General features: G+C 43.1%; 1 non-coding gene across 1 annotated transcript; it reads right to left on the bottom strand.

Moving 5' to 3' along the window:
* Nucleotides 1-10,419: 10,419 nt before the first annotated feature.
* Nucleotides 10,420-10,498, bottom strand: trnat-ugu. Its single transcript has one exon. It is a non-coding gene; the product is annotated as a tRNA-Thr (tRNA).
* Nucleotides 10,499-24,243: the final 13,745 nt, after the last annotated feature.

The raw sequence follows: 24,243 nt of genomic DNA, 5'->3' as shown, positions 1-24,243 counted from the left end.
GATCACATCATCCACCGACACACTAAATGGTTAAATGATGATTTGTTGTTTGTGTAGGCCTGGCTACAGTCTATTGTAATGGCTAGTGGATAGGATGTACTGTATAGTGTTTAGCTGGCTGCTCTGGAAGGTACCATGCTAGGACAGGCAGGCAGTCAGGCAGAGGCCACTCAGGTTTCAACCCGCCTGTAACACAATGACATTGTGTTTTCTGTAGACAGCCTCAATCCAGATCAGACACGCTAACTAGCTACTGTTAGCCAGTTTCTCTCGCCCTCCCTGCTCTCTCTCTCTCTCTCTCTCCCTCTCTCTCACTCGCTCTCTCTCTCTCTCGCCCTCTCTGCTCTCTCTCCCTCTCTCTCTCTCTCTCTCTCTCTCTCTCTCTCTCTCTCTCTGCTCTCTCTCCCTCTCTCCCTCTCTCTCTCTCTCTCTCTCTCTCTCTGCCCTCTCTGCTCTCTCTCTCCCTCTCTCTCTCTCGCTCTCTCTCTCTCTCGCCCTCTCTGCTCTCTCTCTCTCTCTCTCTCTCTCTCGCCCTCTCTGCTCTCTCTCTCTCCCTCTCTCTCTCTCTCTCTCTCTCTCTCTCTCTCTCTCTCTCTCTCTCTGCTCTCTCCTCTCTCTCTCTCTCTCTCCCTCTCTCTCTCTGCTCTCTCTCTCTCTCTCTCTCTCTCTCTCTCTCTCTCTCTCTCTCTGCTCTCTCTCCCTCTCTCTCTCTCTCTCTCTCTCTCTGCTCTCTCTCTCTCTCTCTGCTCTCTCTCCCTCTCTCTCTCTCTCTCTCTCTCTCTCTGTTCTCTCTCCCTCCCTCTCTCTTGCCCTTCCTGTTCTCCCTCTCTCTCTCTCTCTCTCGCCCTCCCTGCTCTCTCTCTTTTGGCAGCAGGTTAGGAAGTGCAGCTCAGTTTCCACCTCATTTTGTGGGCAGTGTGCACATAGCCTGTCTTCTCTTGAGAGCCAGGTCTGCCTACGATGGCCAATAGCAAAGCTATGCTGACTGAGTCTGTATATAGTCAAAGCTTTCCTTAAGTTTGGGTCAGTCACAGTGGTCAGGTATTCTGCCACTGTGTACTCTCTGTTTAGGGCAAAAAAGCATTCTAGTTTGCTCAGTTTTTTTGTTAATTCTTTCCAATGTGTCAAGTAATCCTCTTTTTGTTTTCTCATGATTTGGTTGTGTTGTTGTCCTGGGGCTCTGTGGGGTCTGTTTGTGTTTGTGAACAGAGCCCCAGGACCAGCTTATTTAGGGGACTCTTCTCCAGGTTCATCTCTCTGTAGGTGATGGCTTTGTTATGGAAGGTTTGGGAATCGCTTCCTTTTAAGTGGTTATTGAATTTGACGGCTCTTTTCTGGATTTAGATAATTAGCGGGTATCGGCCTAATTCTGCTCTGCATGCATTATTTTGTGTTTTTCGCTGTACACGGAGGATATTTTTGCAGAATTCTGCATGCAGAATCTCAATTTGGTGTTTGTTCCATTATGTGAATTCTTGGTTGGTGAGCGGACCCCAGACCTCACAACCATGAAGGGCAATGGGTTCTATAACTGATTCAAGTATTTTTAGCCAGATCCTAATTGGTATGTTGAATTTTATGTTCCTTTTGATGGCATCTCTATTTGCACATCATCTTCTGCACATCTATCAATCCAGTGTTAATACTAAATTGTAATTATTTTACACTATGGCCTATTTATTGCCTTACCTCCATAATTTACTACATTTGCACACACTGTATATAGATTTTCTACTGTGTTATTGACTGTGTTTTGTTTATTCCATATGTAACTCTGTGTTGTTGTTGATTTTATCGAACTGCTTTGCTTTATCTTGGCCAGGTCGCAGTTGTAAATGAGAACTTGTTCTCAACTGCCTGGTTAAATAAAGCAAATAGATGGCCTTTCTTGCCTTGTCTCTCAGATCGTTCACAGCTTTGTGGAAGTTACCTGTGGCGCTGATGTTTAGGCCGAGGTATGTCTAGTTTTTTTGTGTGCTCTAGGGCAACGGTGTCTAGATGGAATTTGTACTTGTGGTCCTGGCAACTGGACCTTTTTTGGAACACCATTATTTTTGTCTTACTGAGATTTACTGTCAGGGCCCAGGTCTGACAGAATCTGTGCAGAAGATCTAGGTGCTGCTGTAGGCCCTCCTTGGTTGGTGACAGAAGCACCAGATCATCAGCAAATAGTAGACATTTTACTTCAGATTCTAGTAGGGTGAGGCCGGGTGCTGCAGACTGTTCTAGTGCCCTCGCCAGTTCGTTGATATATACAGTTGAAGTTGGAAGTTTACATACACTTAGGTTGGAGTCATTAAAACTCGTTTTTCAACCGCTTTGAGTCAATTGAAGGTGTACCTGTGGATGTATTTCAAGGCCTACCTTCAAACGCAGTGCCTCTTTGCTTGACATCATGGGAAAATTAAAAGAAATCAGCCAAGACCTCAGAAAAAAATAATGTAGACCTCCAAAAGTCTGGTTCATCCTTGGGAGCAATTTCCAAATGCCTGAAGGTACCAAGTTCATCTGTACAAACAATAGTACGCAAGTATAAACACCATGGGACCACGCAGCCATCATACCGCTCAGGAAGGAGACGCGTTCTATCTCCTAGAGATGAACGTACTTTGGTGCGAAAAGTGCAAATCAATCCCAGAACAACAGCAAAGGACCTTGTGAAGATGCTGGAGGAAACAGGTACAAAAGTATCTATATCAACAGTAAAACGAGTCCTATATCAACATAACCTGAAAGGCCACTCAGCAAGGAAGAAGCCACTGCTCCAAAACCGCCATAAAAAAGCCAGACCACAGTTTGCAACTGCACATGGGGACTTTTTGGAGAAATGTCCTCTGGTCTGATGAAACAAAAATAGAACTGTTTGGCCATAATGACCATCGTTATATTTGGAGGAAAAATGGGGCTGCTTGCAAGCCGAAGAACACCATCCTAACCGTGAAGCACGGGGGTGGCAGCATCATGCTGTGGGGGTGCTTTGTTGCAAGAGGGACTGGTGCACTTCACAAAATAGATGGCATCATGAGGAAGGAAAATTATGTGGCTATATTGAAGCAACATCTCAAGACATCAGTCAGGAAGTTAAAGCTTGGTCGCAAATGGGTCTTCCAAATGGACAATGACCCCAAGCATACTTCCAAAATCGTGGCAAAATGGCTTAAGGACAACAAAGTCAAGGTATTGGAGTGGCCATCACCAAGCCCTGACCTCAATCCTATTGAAAATGTGTGGGCTGAACTGAAAAAGCGATGTGCGAGCAAGGAGGCCTACAAACCTGACTCAGTTACACCAGCTCTGTCAGGAGGAATGGGCCAAAATTCACCCAACTTAATGTGGGAAGCTTGTGGAAGGCTACCCAAAACGTTTGAGCCAAGTTAAACAATTTAAAGGCAGTGCTACCAAATACTAATTGAGTGTATGTAAACTTCTGACCCACTGGGAATGTGATGAAATAAATAAAAGCTGAAATATATAATTCTCTCTACTATTATTCTGATATTTCACATTCTTAAAATAAAGTGGTGATCCTAACTGACCTAAGACAGGGAATTGTTACTAGGATTAAATGTCAGGAATTGTGAAAAACTGAGTTTAAATGTATTTGGCTAAGGTGTGTGTAAACTTCCGACTTCAACTGTATGTTGAAGAGGGTGGGGCTTATACTGCATCCCTGTCTCACCCCACGGCCCTGTGGAAAGAAATGTGTGTTTTTTTCCCAATTTTAACCACACACTTGTTGTTGTTTGTGTACATGGATTTTATAATGTCCTATGTTTTTCCCCCAACCCCACTTTCCATCAATTTGTATAGCAGACCCCCATGCCAAATTGAGTCAAAAGCTTTTTGGAAATCAACAAAGCATGAGAAGACTATGCCTTTGTTTTGGCTTGTTTGTCTCTCTCGCGCTCTCTCTGTCTCTAGCCCCCCCTCTCTCCGTCTCTCTCTCTCTCTCTCCCTCTCTTCTCTCGCCCTCCCTGCTCTCTCCCTCTCTCTCTCTCTCTCTCTCTCTCTCTCTCTCTCTCTCTCTCTCTCTCTCTCTCACTCTCTCCAGCTCTCTCTCTCTATCTCTGACTCTCCTTCTCTATCTCCATCTCACTCCCTCCATCTCACTCTCTCTCGCTCTCTCTCTAGTACCTCACCCTCTCTCTCTGCTCTCTCTGCTCTCCCTCGCCCTCCCTCACACCTCTCTCTCTCTCTCTCTCTCTCTCTGACTCACTCTGTCTCTCACTGGCTCACTCTGCAATAGCTTTCATTAATATTAAAACAATAATGTACCACTGTCTAGCTCTCAGAGCAATACTGCCATCAGCTAATCCAATTAATATTACAAAGTAGAGCAGTAGAAAAGCGTATAGCCTCAGTCCTTCTGTCCCACATAAACACCTATCAGATGAAGCAATATCATTTTACAGAGCCAGAGGTAAACTGATGTATCTTCTCTCCATTCCATTCCTCTCCACTCCTACTCTCTCTCTTCTCCTCTCTTCCTGTCCTCTCCCCTCCTCTTTCATTTCCTCTCTCCACTCCTCTCTCTCCTCCACTCCTCTATCTCTCTCCACTCCTCTCTCTCCTCCACGTCTCAATTTAGTGGCACTGGGGCTTGAATAATTTATTGGTAGAATGAGTTGAGAGGGTTCTACATGGAAGCAAAAAGGGGTTCTACCTGGAAACAAAAACTGTTCCTCTGTGGGGAACAGCCGAAGAACCCATTTGGAACTATTTTTCTAAGAGTGTATCCACTACCTGTACTCCCCTGTACTCCCCTCTCAGCAGCATAGAACAGGAAATCAAACCTTTAATCTTATAGTCCACAAAATCACTGCATAATCATCACAGACACATAGATGTTTATTTGAGTCATGAACAAGATGAGTTGCTTCAATGCACATGTACAGTATAATAATAATAATAATAATAATAATAATAATAATAAATAATAATAATAATATGCCATTTAGAAGACGCTTTTATCCAAAGCGACATACAGTCATGTGCGCATACATTTTAACGTATGCGCACATGTATCTGCTTTATACAGTTGATTAGCTAGATAAACCTCAAAGGAAGCTGCTTTATACACTTGATTAGCTAAATATAAAACCTCAAAGGTAGTTGCTATGTGTGATCCATTTCAGGAAACTAGGCATATGTCGCAGGTCACTACTTCACAGGAGAGCTGTTTGAACGTAAAAATAATGTTTTTAATCAAAATGCTTTTTTTTGCAGAAATGCCTTCTCGAACAGGTGAACTTTCATGTGCCTCAATAACAAACGTGTATGCCATCTGTAAATACGAATAACATTGTTAAATTGCGAGCCTACTGTAGTTGGTTTAGCCAAAGAAAAAGACAGCAACCTTCCCGCTAGCCATGATTGGTTGAGATAATGAGTGGGCTGGACATGCCGAGAGATGAGTTTGGATTGGTCTGACATATAGCACGCTTCTGTCTATTTGAGCTGGCTATTTGTCTAGGTAATGCTGTCTAACACGACTTAAAAAAAAATAAATGTATTGTGTATTAAAACTGCATAAGAGTTGCTCTCCACTTTCTGGAGGACCGAGTTTTGAAATCAGTGGAATTCAAGTATGATGGCTAAGGAGATGGAGAAAACACCTCCAGATTACATCTTCAAACTAAGGGGCAACCATGGCATCCAACAGGAGACGCATCCATCCGTGAATGATGTACAGTGGGGAGAACAAGTATTTGATACACTGCCGATTTTGCTGGTTTTCCTACTTACAAAGCATGTAGAGGTCTGTAATTTTTATCATAGGTACACTTCAACTGTGAGAGACGGAATCTAAAAATCCAGAAAATCACATTGTATGATTTTTAAAGTAATTAATTTGCATTTTATTGCGTGACATAAGTATTTGATCACCCACCAACCAGTAAGAATTCCGGCTCTCACAGACCTGTTAGTTTTTCTTTAAGAAGCCCTCCTGTTCTCCACTCATTACCTGTATTAACTGCACCTGTTTGAACTCGTTACTTGTATAAAAGACACCTGTCTACACACTCAATCAAACAGACTCCAACCTCTCCACAATGGCCAAGACCAGAGAGCTGTGTAAGGACATCAGGGATACAATTGTAGACCTGCACAAGGCTGGGATGGGCTACAGGACAATAGGCAAGCAGCTTGGTGAGAAGGCAACAACTGTTGGCGCAATTATTAGAAAATGGAAGAAGTTCAAGATGACGGTCAATCACCCTCGGTCTGGGGCTCCATGCAAGATCTCACCTCGTGGGGCATCAATGATCATGAGGAAGGTGAGGGATCAGCTCAGAACTACACGGCAGGACCTGGTAAATGACCTGAAGAGAGCTGGGACCACAGTCTCAAAGAAAACCATTAGTAACACACTACGCCATCATGGATTAAAATCCTGCAGCGCACACAAGGTCCCCCTGGTCAAGCCAGCGCATGTCCAGGCCCGTCTGAAATTTGCCAATGACCATCTGGATGATCCAGAGGAGGAATGGGAGAAGGTCATGTGGTCTGATGAGACAAAAATAGAGCTTTTTGGTCTGAACTCCACTCGCCGTGTGTGGAGGAAGAAGTAGGATGAGTACAACCCCAAGAACACCATCCCAACCATGAAGCATGGAGGTGGAAACATAATTCTTTGGGGATGCTTTTCTGCAAAGGGGAAAGGACGACTGCACCGTATTGAGGTGAGGATGGATGGGGCCATGTATCGCGAGATCTTGGCCAACAACCTCCTTCCCTCAGTAAGAGCATTGAAGATGGGTCGTGGCTGGGTCTTCCAGCATGACAATGACCCGAAACACACAGCCAGGGCAACAAAGGAGTGGCTCCGTAAGAAGCATCTCAAGGTCCTGGAGTGGCCTAGCCAGTCTCCAGACCTGAACCCAATAGAAAATCTTTGGAGGGAGCTGAAAGTCCTTATTGCCCAGTGACAGCCACGAAACCTGAAGGATCTGGAGAAGGTCTGTATGGAGGAGTGGGCCAAAATCCCTGCTGCAGTGTGTGCAAACCTGGTCAAGACCTACAGGAAACGTATGATCTCTGTAATTGCAAACAAAGGTTTCTGTACCAAATATTAAGTTCTGCTTTTCTGATGTATCAAATACTTATGTCATGCAATAAAATCCAAATTAATTACATAAAAATCATACAATGTGATTTCCTGGATTTTAGATTCAGTCTCTCACAGTTGAAGTGTACCTATGATAAAAATTACAGACCTCTACATGCTTTGTAAGTAGGAAAACCTGCAAAATCGGCAGTGTATCAAATACTTGTTCTCCCCACTGTATTCATGCAGCAGATGCTCCTGTCTGGGTGAATTACAGTAAGTGCATTCATCTTAAGGTAGCTAGGAGAGAAAACCAAAAAATAGTCTAACTAGCTACATTTTCAGATATTACACATTTCTAATTTTGACAGAAAGAGACATTTGCTTGGCTAGCTACAGCCTAATGTAGAAGGATTACTTTATCCTATCCCAGGTATTCCTTAAAGAGGAAAGAATGTTCTCTCATTATGTGTCTGGAAGTAGCTTGCAAGCTAGCCAATGTTAGCCAGTTAGCTTGGGTTCTTGACTGCCGTTGTGAGGTCAGAACGTTCGGATCAAACCCTAGTCATTGGCCAGAGTGACTGGCGTGCGCTCTGAAAGCTCCGAGAGCGACACGTTTTGAATTTATGAACGGACAATCTGACAGCACAGTTGCAGTCACCAACGCTCTGGATAACATAACAGCCTAACCAGCTCTGCTAGGGCGAGTAATGTTCAGTGAGCTGTTCTGGGATTTGTGTCTGGAAGTAGCTAGCAAGTTATCTTGGGTGCTTGACTTCTGTTGTTAGGACAAAACGCTCGGATCAATCCTTAAAGAGATGGGTGGGGCTAAAGCTTAAGAAGGTGTGAACGATGCTGAATGGGTGGAGACAAAGAAGGGCTCTCCACTAGGTGTACCAAAACATTCAAAGGCCATTTTCTCAAAAGTGAGTTTACATGTTTATCAACTTTCAAAGCAAAATTACTTTCACATTGTTCCTCACCTGTAGTGTATGATATAACATTTTGTAGCTCTGAGTCTTAACTTTTATCCAATGTAAAAAACACATTTTCAAATTTTGCTACAAAAGACCGATTTGAGCCGGTCGGTCACATATATACACTTGATTAGCTAAATGTAAAACCTAAAAGTTGCTTTATACACAACACTAGTGGGTTCATTTTCTGTACTGACCATAGGAGAGGGCAACAAACCTTTATCATTGACCATAACCACTATCTTCGCTCGCCTTGGGGGAGGTGCCTTCTCAATAGTCCACCGAACCACTAAATATCTACACATCCCAGACCTAAAAGGAGTTTCATTATTCTCTTTACACTAGCCTATAGTAAGTCCAACAGTAATGGAGCCTGGGTCGACAGTGAGTGCAGGGAGGAGTAGGTTGGGTTCTGTGTGGCACTGGGATACGGCCTGCTGCTGCCGCTGGCTGTGAGTGAGGCAGGCTCTGTACGGCTCTCTGGTTCCGTGGCTCACACACACACAACATACTCCCCCTGTTGGAGAGAAAAATGTACTGATTTTGCCATTCAGCGTGTGTACTCATACGTCAGCCATTTGTAGTCCTAGTTCAATCTAGGGCTATACTGTGCCACGTGAAGAATACATAGCCTATTGCAGAGGTTCTTTTCATAAATCCTCAATCATTCATCTGAACCAAATTACACTGTAATAACATTTGTATAACTATCTCTAACATAGCATTACTGATGTAGCATTGCTCTGTAGGAGAGGCGCTATAACGTGTATGAATATATCTATAATATACATTTGTTGCTGTGATGGCAGGTAGCTTAGTGGTTAAGAGCATTGTGCCAGTAAACGAAAGGTCGCTGGTTCTAATCCCCAAGCCGACTAGGTGGAAGAATCTGTCGATGTGCCCTTGAGCAAGGCACTTAACCCTAATTGCTCCTGTAAGTCGCTCTGGATAAGAGCGTCTGCTAAAATGACTAAGAATGTTTTTTATTTTATTTTTTTATGTAAATAGTGGACATTGCCTCTGTAAGAACATGAAACAGCCTGTCCCAATTCGCTCCCTACCCCTTCCCATTGGCCCTAACCCTTCAATGTTTACAGATCTGTAAGGTAGAGGCAATACGGTGGACAGGGGTGTCATGCACCCCCAAAATCTGAGGGAGCACAAAGTACGTGAGGATGGCTCGGGGGGTTTGTCCGGAGGGGGCTATGCCCCCCTTCCATAAACTGAAACACCTGAATCAGCCTTTTCCTGCAATCTAGAGCCATAATCATTATGCTTAGTTCAATGTAAAATAATATGTGTATTGTTCTGCGTATCTAAGCATAGCTTTTGATCAGACCATATCCTCCTGACTGGGGGTTCTTTATTAAATAAACTAAATATCCTTCTCTGCATCTCTGCTCAAATCTGGGTAAAAATATTGAAAGGAATGTACATTTTAGTTATTGCTTTTCTAAAGACATTTCTAAAGTCTACCGACGTTGCCAACAGACATGCCAGCTAAAGATAATTAGACAAGCTACTATAACTTAATTGATATCCTGAGGGGGGGGCATGTGCCCCTGTTGGTGGAAGCTTCTCCGGTTATACCAGACCAGACCCTTTCAGATCGGCAAACATTGAGGAGTTAGGGCCAAAGGGGTAGGGTTAATGAGTGATTGAGGCTGACTGAGTCCCCTTTCCCACATAATCCACCTACAGGTGTTAGGGGTTGGAGATAGGGGATATGGGGAAAGAAGGGTAAACAGATTGCCTAAGGTTTACTCTTTCAAAGCTGGCCTTGAGTACAGATCACATTTTTAAACCATGCCTGTCACAATGACTAAGTTAGGCTACTTTTTTTAAACCATGCCTGTCAGAATGAATAAGTTAGTCATTGTGACCTTAGGCAGGCTACCTTTTTAACCTGCCTGTCACAATGACTAAGTTAGGCTACTTTTTTAAACCTGCCTGTGAAATCCTTCACGGAGCCTTCACCGTGCGCTGCCACTTTAAGAGTGCATCAACAGTCAGGAAGAAGAAGTTAAAGATAGCTCTTCCGGCTCTGTGTGGGAGCTCTCGGTTGACGCGTCGGTTTTGTGTGGGACAATTGACATTTGGCCGAGAATATTTTAAGACTTCTTTGTTTTGTCTATGGATTTGCCCAAAACCCATTCATTCCTCCACTGGGAAGTAATACAGAATATTGCAAATTCTCTAAGGTTTATGACTGGGTTCTTTCTTGTCCATTTTTTCTATGAAATTGCCTTTGAATTGCTCTGCCATTATTCTTGCATGAGGTGCTATTGGCTGGGTTACCCCTGTGCTGTAATACATTTACATTTTAGTCATCTAGCAGACGCTCTTATCCAGAGCGACTTACAGTTAGTGAGTGCATATTTTATATTTTTATACTGCCCCCCGTGGGAATCGAACCCACAACCCTGGCGTTACAAACGCCATGCTCTACCAACTGAGCTACATCCCTGCCGGCCATTCCCTCCCCTACCCTGGACGACGCTGGGCCAATTGTGCGTCGCCCCATGGGTCTCCCGGTCGCGGCCGGCTACGACAGAGCCTGGATTCGAACCAGGATCTCTAGTGGCACAGCTAGCACTGCGATGCAGTGCCTTAGACCACTGCGCCGCTCGGGAGGCCTGGCACCCGAACAAACATCTTTATCTTAACCCCTCTCTAACAACACCGCTACATGCCTGTCACAATGACTGAGTTAGGCTACTCCTGTGGCATCCTGGTTTCAGTTTCAAACTCACGGTGTAAAACGATATTAATAATTCATATAATATATCATTAATAATCATTGGTAATATTTTTTATGATTTATTTTACATAGGGCTACTGTATCACTCACATTTATTAAAGAAAGTCCCAAATGAATGCAGACAGTACAGTATACTCAGGAATTCAGTATGCTGATATGACCAAATATGATACAGTGCCTTCTGGAAGTATTCACACCCCTTGACGTTTTCCAATTTTTTTTATGTCACCTATCCTCCCGGCCAGCTCGGTCCTCCCCTCCAGCTCCGTGGCTTGATGACTCATTGCGAGCTCACAGAACAGAGCTCCGGGCAGCTGAGCGGAAATGGAAGAAAACTAGACTCCCTGCGGACCTGGCATCTTTTCACTCCCTACTCTCTACATTTTCTTCATCTGTTTCTGCTGCTAAGGCCACTTCCAAGCATCTGCCTCTAACCCTAGGAAGCTCTTTGCCACATTCTCCTCCCTGCTGAATCCTCCCCCCCCCTCCTCCCTCTCTGTGGATGACTTCGTCAATCATTTTGAAAAGAAGGTTGACGACATCCGATCCTCGTTTGTTAAGTCAAATGACACTGCTGGTCCTGCTCACACTGCCCTACCCTGTGCTTTGACTTCTTTCTCCCCTCTCTCTCCAGATAAAATCTAGCGACTTGTGACGGCAGGCCGCCCAACAACCTGCCCGCTTGACCCTATCCCCTCCTCTCTTCTCCAGACCATCTCCGGTGTCCTTCTCCCTTACCTCACCTGATCAACTCATCCTTGACCGCTGGCTATGTCCCTTCCGTCTTCAAGAGAGCGAGAGTTGCACCCCTTCTCAAAAAACCAACACTCGATCCCTCTGATGTCAACAACTACAGACCAGTATCCCTTCTTTCTTTTCTCTCCAAAACTATTGAGCGTGCCGTCTTTAGCCAACTCTCTTGCTATCTCTCTCAGAACGACCTTCTTGATCCAAACCAGTCAGGTTTCAAGACTGGTCATTCAACTGAGACTGCTCTTCTCTGTGTCACGGAGGCTCTCCGCACTGCTAAAGCTAACTCTCTCTCCTCTGCTCTTGTCCTTCTAGACCTGTCTGCTGCCTTTGATACTGTGAACCATCAGATCCTCCTCTCCACCCTCTCCGAGCTGGGCATCTCCGGCGCGGCTCACTCTTGGATTGCGTCCTACCTGACCGGTCGCTCCTACCAAGTGGCGTGGCGAGAAGCTGTCTCCGCACCACGTGCTCTCACCACTGGTGTCCCCCAGGGCTCTGTTCTAGGCCCTCTCCTATTCTCGCTATACACCAAGTCACTTGGCTCTGTCATATCCTCACATGGCCTCTCCTATCATTGCTACGCTGACGACACACAACTAATCTTCTCCTTTTACCCTTCTGATAACCAGGTGGCGAATCGCATCTCTGCATGTCTGGCAGACATATCAGTATGGATGACGGATCACCACCTCAAGCTGAACCTTGGCAAGACGGAGCTGCTCTTCCTCCCGGGGAAGGACTGCCTGTTCCATGATCTCGCCATCACGGTTGACAACTCCGTTGTGTCCTCCTCCCAGAGTGCGAAGAGTCTTGGCGTGACCCTGGACAACACCATGTCGTTCTCCGCTAACATCAAGGCGGTGACCCGATCCTGTAGATTCATGCTCTACAACATTCGGAGAGTACGACCCTGCCTTACACAGGAAGCGGCACAGGTCCTAATCCAGGCACTTGTCATCTCCCGTCTGGATTACTGCAACTCGCTGTTGGCTGGGCTCCCTGCCTGTGCCATTAAACCCCTACAACTCATCCAGAATGCCGCAGCCCGTCTGGTGTTCAACCTTCCCAAGTTCTCTCACGTCACCCCGCTCCTCCGCACACTCCACTGGCTTCCAGTTGAAGCTCGCATCTGCTACAAGACCATGGTGCTTGCCTACGGAGCTGTGAGGGGAACGGCACCTCCGTACCTTCAGGCTCTGATCAGTCCCTACACCCAAACGAGGGCATTGCGTTCATCCACCTCTGGCCTGCTGGCTCCCCTACCTCTGCGGAAGCATAGTTCCCGCTCAGCCCAGTCAAAACTGTTCGCTGCTCTGGCACCCCAATGGTGGAACAAGCTCCCTCACGACGCCAGGACAGCGGAGTCACTCACCACCTTCCGGAGACATTTGAAACCCCACCTCTTTAAGGAATACCTGGGATAGGATAAAGTAATCATTCTACCCCCCCTTACCCCCCACCCAAAAAATAATAATAATATATATATATATATATATATATATATACATTGTAAAGTGGTGATCCCACTGGCTATAAGGTGAATCACTAACTGTAAGTCGCTCTGGATAAGAGCGTCTGCTAAATGATGTAAATGTAAATGTAAATGTTACAATCTGAATTTCAAATGGATTAAATTGAGATGTTTTGTCATCTTCTACAAACAATACCCCATAATGTCTAAGTGGAATAATGTTTTTTTAAATGTTTTTATTTAAGCTGAAATGTCTTGAGTCAATAAGTATTCAACCCCTTTGTTATGGCAAGCCTAAGTAAGGTCAGGTGTAAAAATGTGCTTAACAAGTCACATAATAAGTTGCATGGACTCACTCTGTGTGCAATAATAGTGTTTAACATGATTTTTTAATGACTACCTCATCTCTGTACCCCACACATACAAGTATCTGTAAGGTCCCTCAGTCGAGCAGAGAATTTCAAACACAGATTCAACCACAAAGACCAGGGAGGTTTTCCCAATGCCTCGCTAAAAGAAGGGCACCTATTGGTAGATTTAAAAAAAAAGCAGACATTGAATATCCCTTTGAGCATTGTGAAGTTATTAATTACACTTTGGATGGTGTATCAATACCCAGTCACTACAAAGATACAGGCGTCCTTCCTAACTCAGTTGCCGGAGAGGAAGGAAACCCCTCAGGGATTTCACCATGAGGCCATTGGTGATTTTAAAACAGTTAGAGTTTAATGGCTGTGATAGGAGAAAACTGAGGATGGCTCAACAACATTGTAGTTACTCCACAATACTAACCTAATTGACAAAGTGAAAAGAAGGAAGATAAAAATATTCTAAAACATGCATCCTGTTTGCAACAAGGCACAAAAGTAAAAGAGCAAAAAAACTGGCAAAGCAATTAACCTTTTGTCCTGAATTCAAAGTGTTATGTTTGGGGCAAATCCAACACGACACATCACTGAGTACCACACTCCATATTTTCAAGCATGGTGTTGGCTGCATCATGTTATGGGTATGCTTGTAATTGTTAAGGACTGGGGAGTTTTTCAGGATAAAAAATAAACGGAATGGAACTAAGCACAGACAAAATCCTAGAGGAAAATCTCCTTCTGTCTGCTTCAGACACTGGGATATTAATTCACCTTTCAGCAGGACAATAACCTAAAACACAAGGCTAAATCTACACAAGAGTCATTATGGGGTATTGTGTGTAGATGGGTGAGAAAAACATCTATTTAATCCATTTTGAATTCAGGCCGTAACAACAACATGTGGAATAAGTCAAGGGGAATGAATACATTGGATCTGTATATTTTGTGTTAAACAAAAAAGTGTAAAAAAATTAAAAACAGCAACATAAAACATATGGAAATGTCTGCTCTACCCAAAATTACAACCAAATAATTGCAGCCTTACCGTAAAAGTGGAAGAGGAAAGTAGAAGGGGGAGAAAGTAAGGAACTTGTCTGTCGGCCTTGCATTAAAGAACATAATTGGTTAAGGAAAACTGTGATAAATAAAAAAGCATATCAGTTTCACTTAAGGACCAAAGGATTGACAGCCGTCCCATATAGATTGCAAAATAGTTGGGAAAAGATCTTTGACGTACCGATCCCATGGCATAGTGTTTATGAACTGACATGCAAAACGACACCGGATTCAAAAATTAGAATCTTTCAATTTAAATTATTATATAAAATTCTTGCTACCAATAGAATGTTATTTATATGGGGGATACAATCTTCCCGGCTCTGCAGATTTTGCTGTGAAGAGACAGAATCATTAGATCATTTGTTTTGGTTCTGTCCATTTGTAGCTTGTTTTTGGACACAGGTCCAGGAATGGCTAAAGGATTGCAATATTTACCTGGAACTAACCTTGCAGATAGCATTACTGGGTGATCTGAAAAGTCATAGTCAATCAATCAATAATATAATAATACTTTTAGCAAAAATGTGTATTTTTAATTCACAATCTGTAGAAGCAATGAGAATAGAAAGATTTCAGAACTTTTGTAAAACATCACAGTACGGTTGGAATATATATGGCAAATAGAAATCCTATATGGATGGTGTTAAGAGATACAGTGGGGAGAACAAGTATTTGATACACTGCCGATTTTGCAGGTTTTCCTACTTACAAAGCATGTAGAGATCTGTAATTTTTATCATAGGTACACTTCAACTGTGAGAGACGGAATCTAAAACAAAAATCCAGAAAATCACATTGTATGATTTTTAAGTAATTCATTTGCATTTTATTGCATGACATAAGTATTTGATACATCAGAAAAGCAGAACTTAATATTTGGTACAGAAACCTTTGTTTGCAATTACAGAGATCATACGTTTCCTGTAGGTCTTGACCAGGTTTGCACACACTGCAGCAGGGATTTTGGCCCACTCCTCCATAAAGACCTTCTCCAGATCCTTCAGGTTTCGGGGCTGTCGCTGGGCAATACAGACTTTCACCTCCCTCCAAAGATTTACTATTGGGTTCAGGTCTGGAGACTGGCTAGGCCACTCCAGGACCTTGAGATGCTTCTTACGGAGCCACTCCTTAGTTGCCCTGGCTGTGTGTTTCGGGTCGTTGTCATGCTGGAAGACCCAGCCACGACCCATCTTCAATGCTCTTACTGAGGAAAGGAGGTTGTTGGCCAAGATCTCGCAATACATGGCCCCATCCATCCTCCCCTCAATACGGTGCAGTCGTCCTGTCCCCTTTTCAGAAAAGCATCCCCAAAGAATGATGTTTCCACCTCCATGCTTCACGGTTGGGATGGTGTTCTTGGGGTTGTACTCATCCTTCTTCTTCCTCCAAACACGGCGAGTGGAGTTTAGACCAAAAAGCTATATTTTTGTCTCATCAGACCACATGACCTTCTCCCATTCCTCCTATGGATCATCCAGATGGTCATTGGCAACTTCAGACGGGCCTGGATATGCGCTGGCTTAAGCAGGGGGACCTTGCGTGCGCTGCAGGATTTTAATCCATGACGGCATGGTGTGTTACTAATGGTTTTCTTTGAGACTGTGGTCCCAGCTCTCTTCAGGTTATTGACCAGGTCCTGCCGTGTAGTTCTGGGCTGATCCCTCACCTTCTTCATGATCATTGATGCCCCACGAGGTGAGATCTTGCATGGAGCCCCATACCAAGGGTGATTGACCGTCATCTTGAACTTCTTCCATTTTCTAATAATTGCGCCAACAGTTGTTACCTTCTCACCAAGCTGCTTGCCTATTGTCCTGTAGCCCATCCCAGCCTTGTGCAGGTCTACAATTTTATCCCTGATGTCCTTACACAGCTCTCTGGTCTTGGCCATTGTGGAGAGGTTGGAGTCTGTTTGATTAAGTGTGTGGACAGGTGTCTTTTATACAGGTAACGAGTTCAAACAGGTGCAGTTAATACAGGTAATGAGTGGAGAACAGGAGGGCTTCTTAAAGAAAAACTAACACGTCTGTGAGAGCCGGAATTCTTACTGGTTGGTAGGTGATCAAATACTTATGTCATGCAATAAAATGCAAATGAATTACTTAAAAATCATACAATGTGATTTTCTGGATTTTTGTTGAAGTGTACCTATGATAAAAATTACAGACCTCTACATGCTTTGTAAGTAGGAAAACCTGCAAAATCGGCAGTGTATCAAATAGTTGTTCTCCCCACTGTAGATGGGAGGTGTTGAATGGAGTTGAAGGATGGGACTAATAACAAATAACAACAAATAATAACAAAGATAGCTAATAATGTAAGCATACTGTGTCCATAATAAGTATATAGGTTGTATGTTGGGAGCTTTTGGGAAAGAGCACAGTTAGAAAGATATGGCATATAGAAGCAAACCGGATGGACATCATGGAAATGATCGGAGAGGTTGAGAGTAGAAGAAGTTCAGGAGCAAAAAAAAAATATATATATATATATATATATATATATATATATAATATAATTATTGTAAAATTAACTCTGTCCATAAGGTGTAGATAGTAAGTATAGACCGGAAGTAGAGGCCTGGGCATTGTTGTTCACTAATTTACTCCAAGTAGGGAAAGGATGGTGGGGTTGAAAAGTAATAAAGGGGAATATATATATAAAAAACATGAGGGATTGAAAGTGATGCAGACAATTACATTGATAGAAGATTACAATCTATCTGCAATATTAAGCTGATCCATTCCCCCCGAAAAAAAAACAAGAAAAAAAAAAACATAAAACATATGCTTATGGCATTCCTATCCCCATAGCAACAGCATCCCTCCAACCACCATCCTGGATAACGACCATGAGAGGAGGGCGTCAGCGCCGGGACAGTGTTTTGTAGACACTGCCTTCTGGGGAGAGGTCATCCCTGGCAACCAGGTACTGGATGAAACAAATGAAAGCGTTTAGCTGAAACCTCCTCACATCGATCTACGCTGAATGGAAAATAGTTGACTGCCCAAGGCTACCTTTTAAACCTGCCTGTCACAATGACTAAGGTAGGCTACCTTTTTAAACCTGCCTGTCACAATGACTAAGTTAGGCTACCTTTTAAACCTGCCTGTCACAATGACTAAGTTAGGCTACGTTTTAAACCTGCCTGTCACAATGACTAAGGTAGGCTACCTTTTTAAACCTGCCTGTCACAATGACTAAGTTAGGCTACCTTTTTAAACCTGCCTGTCACAATGACTAAGTTAGGCTACCTTTTAAACCTGCCTGTCACAATGACTAAGTTAGGCTACCTTTTAAACCTGCCTGTCACAATGACTAAGTTAGGCTACCTTTTAAACCTGCCTGTCACAATGACTAAGTTAGGCTACCTTTTAAACCTGCCTGTCACAATGACTAAGTTAGGCTACCTTTTAAACCTGCCTGTCACAATGACTAAGTTAGGCTACCTTTTTAAACCTGCCTGTCACAATGACTAAGTTAGGCTACCTTTTTAAACCTGCCTGTCACAATGACTAAGTTAGGCTACCTTTTTAAACCTGCCTGTCACAATGACTAAGTTAGGCTACCTTTTTAAACCTGCCTGTCACAATGACTAAGTTAGGCTACTTTTTTAAACCTGCCTGTCACAATGACTAACACTTTCATTGTGACAGGCAGGTTTAAAAATGTGATCTTTACTCAAGGCCAGCTTCGAAACAGTAAACCTTAGGCAAAAGAGTTGACAGGTGAAAACAACATCGCGGAAGATCATCATTAGACTGCCTCTCACCTGGTCAGTTCTTCCAGATCAGTGAGTATGGTTACATGCACACAATAATATGATTATTATTAATAGTTAAATTAAAACTTTGACATACTTTGCTAGAATGATTATAATCCTGTTTACATGGAAACATCTTAAATCAGGCTACTTGATGGGACTCTGATAAATACGGAAAATCGCCAATCAAATAAACTTTCTACCACAGTGACCATGTTATTTTCAGGAAACCTATCTGATTCTGATTTCGGACATGACCGGGCCATACTTGCGAACATTAGAAAAAGTTTACGTTTTAACTTTTTCCCCTGTCTCAAAATGCGCATCAGTCAATTAAAAATTGTTGACGTAGTTGCGTGTGATCAAACGTTAAACGTTAGCTGTTCCCATTACATAACCTGGCACATTTAGCCCTACGCTAACCTGAGCAGGTGGCAGTGATTATATCCTGTAACAAATTCTGCATCAGCCTATCAGAGATCTTAGACTTTAGCTCCACCAACCAATTGCATTTCTTAAAATAGGTCAAAATTGGCCACCAGAATAATATTTTAAACCTCCAAATTCAAGGTTTACTTTTGTTCCGCTTGGTCTGTCTCAAGTGTGGAATGCCAAACCAGGCTACTAGCTACTTACTTTAGACAAAATTCAAAATGCACATTTTTTTGCATATATGACAAAATCCCAGGTTTTTGCTCATCCGTTTCACACACATCCATGTGCTTTTATGGAGAAAAAAAAATAGAAAGGAGGTCTATACAACATTTAGGTTTATCGTACACCGTAGAAAACACATTTCTACAAGCCTTATGGACTGGTCAAATAGCAGTCACGTACCATCATCCCTGCTTCCTGGTGGCACACACTGCTAAAGTGGTAGACACTAAAATGAGTGCACATTAACTGTGGGTTCGAGCTCCCCTTCGCGTCAAGCTTTTTTGTTAAGGAAAACACTGTTCACTGCTGGTCCTCGATGCTTGATTCAAAAATACACATATGTGACGAAGTGGATGATTATAATAATAAAGTGGATGATTATTATAATTATGAATTATTATAAAACAATGTAAATGTAGCCTACAGGTCTATGTAATATGGCCTATAGTAGCGACCATTAGCCTGTAGCTTCGATAAGACCTACACCGTCATTGCACAAAATGGTACGCAGCATCATCTGGATGTGTGCGAGAAAAGTTCAACATTCACCTTCTGCTACCATTTCTGTCAAGCCGTCTACGCATACAGTTTGAGTGACACGTTCGATAAATCCAACGTGTGCACCCCACAGAACGCACTGCAACTGCCTCTGCAACACAATGCTGCACGGCGAACGCAGCGTTCCATTGGAAATGAATGTACTTATGGTGTACCGAAAACGCAATGACGCTGTCGGTGTGATCGAAGCGTTATGTGTTGGTCTGCAAGAGGGACGCCAACAAGAAGCTCCTCTTTTAAATGTATTCTTAATCTTCATTTACAAGGTTTTGGGCTGCGTTTCTCTTCCCGACACACTAACACAATACACGTCATTCTACATTTCAAAGGGGGGAAAAAACGAATGTGAAATTCGAAACCCTTACAACAATCTGCGACAACTACGTGGCGCTATAGACACTCTACACAGAGAGCTATCTGCCCAGCCAGTAAAATAGATGCTAGTTGCTTTGAGTATCAGAACCTGCTGTTTGGACTTCTGTTAAGGACACTTTCATGAACAAGTGTTGGATCACGTCCAACTACGTCAATGATTTTAATTGGCTGATATGGAATTTTAACCGGATATAATCATGGCCAGCTGTGCAGGTTAGCACAGGGCTAAATCAGATAGGAACAGCTAACATACTGTGTAGCCACAGATAGAACAATGAGATGTTTCACAAAATAGGACGATGTCCCTTTAAGACAATTGGGTTCCAAAAGAGATGTCTACCTCACAGATAGAACAATGAGCCAGATGTTTCACCGGATGTATAAATCTGAAGTGTCCGGTTGGCGTTTCCACCAACCACCAAATAATGGTGATGAGAGGAAGCCCAGTGGGAGAAGAAGTAGCCAGATGTATTTTAGCAGACATTCTGCTAATTTTCCCGTCGATTAAACATTTGATCTCAATACAGTTTTCTGTTCCCAAAACTAGAATCTGTTACGAACAGAGTGGATTACGTTTTGTAGACTTTACCCATTGCTAAAGTTTTTTTTTAATGTTGTTGTTTAGAAGGAGTGCAAGGGAAAATTGAGTTTTTGCACACTCCCACAGTCAGAAGTTTACATACACTAAATTGACTGCGCCTTTAAACAGCATGGAAAATTCCAGAAAATTATGTCATGGCTTTAGAAGCTTCCGATAGGCTAATTGACATCATTTGAGTCAATTGGAGGTGGACCTGTGGATGTATTTCAAGGCCTACCTTCAAACACAGTGCCACTTTGCTTGACATCATGGGAAAATCAAAATAAATCAGCCAAGACCTCAGAAAAATAATTGTAGTCCTCCACAAGTCTGGTTCATCCTTGGGATCAATTTCCAAATGCCTGAAGGTACCACGTTCATCTGTACAAACAATAGTACGCAAGTATAAACACCATGGGACCACGCAGCCGTCATATCGCTCAGGAAGGAGACGCGTTCTGTCTCCTAGAGATGAACGTACTTTGGTGTGAAAGGTGCAAATCAATCCCAGAAAAACAGCAAAGGACCTTGTGAAGATGCTGGAGGAAAAAGGTACAAAAGTATCTATATCCATAGTAAAACAAGTCCTATATCGACATAACCTGCAAGGCCGCTCAGCAAAGAAGAAGCCACTGCTCCAAAACCGCCATAAAAAAGCCAGACTACGGTTTGCAACTGCACATGGGGACAAAGATCGTATTTTTTGGAGAAATGTCCTCTGGTCTGATGAATCAAAAATATAACTGTTTGGCCATAATGACCATCGTTATGTTTGGAGGAAAAAGGGGATGGCTTGCAAGCTGAAGAACACCATCCCAACCGTGAAGCACGGGGTGGCAGCATCATGCTGTGGGGGTGCTTTGCTGCAGGAGGGACTGGTGCACTTCACAAAATAGATGGCATCATGAGGAAGGAAAATTATGTGGATATATTGAAGCAACATCTCAAGACATCAGTCAGGAAGTTAAAGCTTGGTCGCAAATGGGTCTTCCAAATGGACAATGACCCCAAGCATACTTCCAAAGTCGTGGCAAAATGGCTTAAGGACAACAAAGTCAAGGTATTGGAGTGGCCATCCTATTGAACATTTGTGGGCTGAACTGAAAAAGTGTGTGCGAGCAAGGAGGCCTACAAACCTGATTCAGTTACACCAGCTCTGTCAGGAGGAATGGGCCAAAATTCACCCAACTTAATGTGGGAAGCTTGTGGAAGGCTACCCGAAACGTTTGACCCAAGTTAAACAATTTAAAGGCAATGCTACCAAATACTAATTGAGTGTATGTAAACTTCTGACCCACTGGGAATGTGAATAAATAAATAAAAGCTGAAATAAATCATTCTCTCTACTATTATTCTGACATTTCACATTCTTAAAATAAAGTGGTGATCCTAACTGACCTAAGACAGGGAATTTTTACTAGGATTAAATGTCAGGAATTGTGAAAAACTGAATTTAAATGTATTTGGCTAAGGTGTATGTAAACTTCAGACTTCAACTGTATAATAGATGAACGATTTATACATTAACCCATGACTATTAAAGCCACCAGAGCCCTGAACTAAACTCCCTCCCCCTGATCACTGTGCTTTGTTGTAACTGTAGACAAAGTCCACAGGGAGGTAAACATGGATTCAGACAAGACAGTGTAATTATTTACTGCACAGAGAATATCTGGTCAAAGTCTCTTTTTTCTTCACTGTCACCAGGACGAACTGGGATCCATTCAAACATTTCATCTGACACTTAGGCTATGTTATGTATTCATGTATAACATAACTTTATACTCCCGAGTGGCGCAGTGGTCTAAGGCACTGCATCGCAGTGCTAGCTGTGCCACTAGAGATCCTGGTTCGAATCATATTTAAGTGACATTTGCATTAAAGGTCAAATAAATGTCCCCAATGTGAATCACTGGAAATTGAATAAATATTGGCTTAGATCAAGAACTATTCTGGGTGCTGCAGTAAAAGTATTGTAGGAAATACTCAGCAGTGTCATGCAACAATGCAACATTTCTAAGATTTTACTGTGTTACAGTTCACATAAGGAAATCAGTCAATTGAAATAAATGCATTATGCCCAAACCTATGGATTTCACATGACTGGGAATACAGATATGCATCTGTTGGTCACAGATACCTTTAAAAAAAAGGTAGGGGTATGGATCAGAAAACCAGTCAGTATCTGGTGTGACCACCATTTGCCTCAATGGGTGACATGTCTGGTGAGTATGCAAGCCGTGGAAGCTGGGATATTTTCAGCTTCCAGGAATAGTGGACAGATCCTTGTGACATGAGGTTGTGCATTATGATGCTGAAACATGAGGTGATGGCAGCGGATGAATGGCACCACAATGGGCCTCAGGATCTCGTCACCGTATCTCTGTATTCAAACTGCCATCGATAAAATGCAATTGTGTTCGTTGTCCGTAGCTTATGCCTGCCCATACCATAACCCCACCGCCACCATGGGGCACTCTCTTTACGTGTCTGCCATCTGCCCGGTACAGTTGAAACCAGGATTCATCCTTGAAGAGCACACTTCTTCAGCGTGACAGTGGCCATCAAAGGTGAGCATTTTCCCACTGAAGCCGGTTACGACGCCGAACTGCAGTCAGGCCAAGACCCTGGTGAGGACGGAATTGGTGGCTGGTCTCAGACGATCCCGCAGGTCAAGAAGCCGGATGTGGAGGTCCTGGGCTGGCGTGGTTACACGTGGTCTGCGGTTGTGAGGCCAGTTGGACGTACTGCCAAATTCTCTAAAATGACGTTGGAGGCGGCTTATGGTAGAGAAATGAACATTCAATTCTCTGGCAACAGCTCTGGTGGACATTCCTGCAGTCAGCATGCTAATTCCACACTCCCTCAAAACTTGAGATATCTGTGGCATTGTGTTGTGTGACAAAACTGCACATTTTAGAGTGGCCTTGTTGTCCCCTACACAAGGTGCACATGTGTAATGATCATGCTGTTTAATCAGCTTCTTGATATGCCTTTTACTGCACCCATTTCATTGGCGGCCGAATCACATCATATGTTCACTTACTACACTACAGAAAACCTGCTAACCAAACAACAGTGCAGGGCACTATCACTAAATTAATGGGCGATTAAATTAGATTAATCAAGTTTCTTAGATTTTTCCCAGACCTCAAAAGTTATGCCCTGATGTGGTTTAAGCGTTGTTGTGAACACAAATCTTTTTTAAATTTTTTTATTAGAAAAGTGGAGGAAAAACTAAAGCAAGAAAAAGGAATTTGGGAAAAGTAACTGAAGTATCAATAAATAAAAACTGTTTTTAAAAGACCCTACCAATGTTTTGTTGCTGTGACTGCACTTTAGAGTGTGTGTCATCCTGCAGCACAGCATTTTGGGAGAAGTTGAGGTCAGGTCCAATATTGACTATGCACCCAAGAGGGAAAGAGGTTGGGCCATCCTAGAAATGTTTTAGTGAAATATAATATAATATATAACATTTAGCAGACGATTTTATCTAAAGCGACTTACAGTCATGCATGAATACATTTTTATGCATGGGTGTAGTTTGAGGCTGGTATCTATCAGAACAGCAGCCTTGTTCCTGGTCACGATATGCAGACATGGTCATATGGGACCCAGAGAAGTAGTTTGAGGCTATTATCTATCACAGGAATTTACAAAGAAGACGCGCACTCTCACACGCACGCACACGCACACACACACACACACACACACACACACACACACACACACACACACACACGGCCCTATTATTCTATATTTTATTTCCTATCCAAGAGAAGTCCGAGTTTTCCTTATTGGAATCTTCTCAGACTGCAGTATCTAAGCTGAGGGATTCCGCAAGGCAGCTGCCTAGGCCCCCTCCTCTACAAA

The sequence above is a fragment of the Coregonus clupeaformis genome, chromosome 11 (genome assembly GCF_020615455.1).
Source record: "Coregonus clupeaformis isolate EN_2021a chromosome 11, ASM2061545v1, whole genome shotgun sequence".
In the NCBI taxonomy this organism is placed as follows: domain Eukaryota; kingdom Metazoa; phylum Chordata; class Actinopteri; order Salmoniformes; family Salmonidae; genus Coregonus; species Coregonus clupeaformis.
Note: the sequence above shows the minus strand (reverse complement) of the source record. Positions and strands in the feature narration are given on the sequence as shown.